Genomic DNA, 437 nt, shown 5'->3' with positions numbered 1-437 from the left:
GATGCTGCCTTGCGACTTCCTTCTCCTGCCACTTCTTGTTAAAAGAAAAAAACACCCCTTTTATGTGGCTTATTTAAGTCAGTCAACTGTGTTGACAATAGAAGACGTTTCTTCATAATCCTATTCGTAAGTATGGAGTACAAAAGCATGAAGAATCTGTTAGCCTCTGACAGGACTGGTCGGAGTTATTCATGTGAGCCTGTATCCCTTGCTGGTGCTTGCACGTGCCGCGTCCTCAAAAGCAGCAATGGCTAGCAACTGCCAGGACCTGGAATTCCTGTGATCCTGCGGTGGTACACAGTATTAGAGGGCTCCAGCACGCACCAATTCTGTTTGGAAAAAAAGTCTCTGCAAAGTTAAGGGTCCTTTAAGGTCTTAGTGTACCTCCGGGTGTAATGGCTGACACCTAAGCGCTTCTTGAATGAAGCACCTTCCCC

The sequence above is a fragment of the Falco rusticolus genome, chromosome 4 (genome assembly GCF_015220075.1).
Source record: "Falco rusticolus isolate bFalRus1 chromosome 4, bFalRus1.pri, whole genome shotgun sequence".
Classification (NCBI taxonomy): Eukaryota; Metazoa; Chordata; class Aves; order Falconiformes; family Falconidae; genus Falco; species Falco rusticolus.
The sequence above is the reverse complement of the archived record's forward strand: the minus strand, read 5'-3'. Positions refer to the sequence as shown.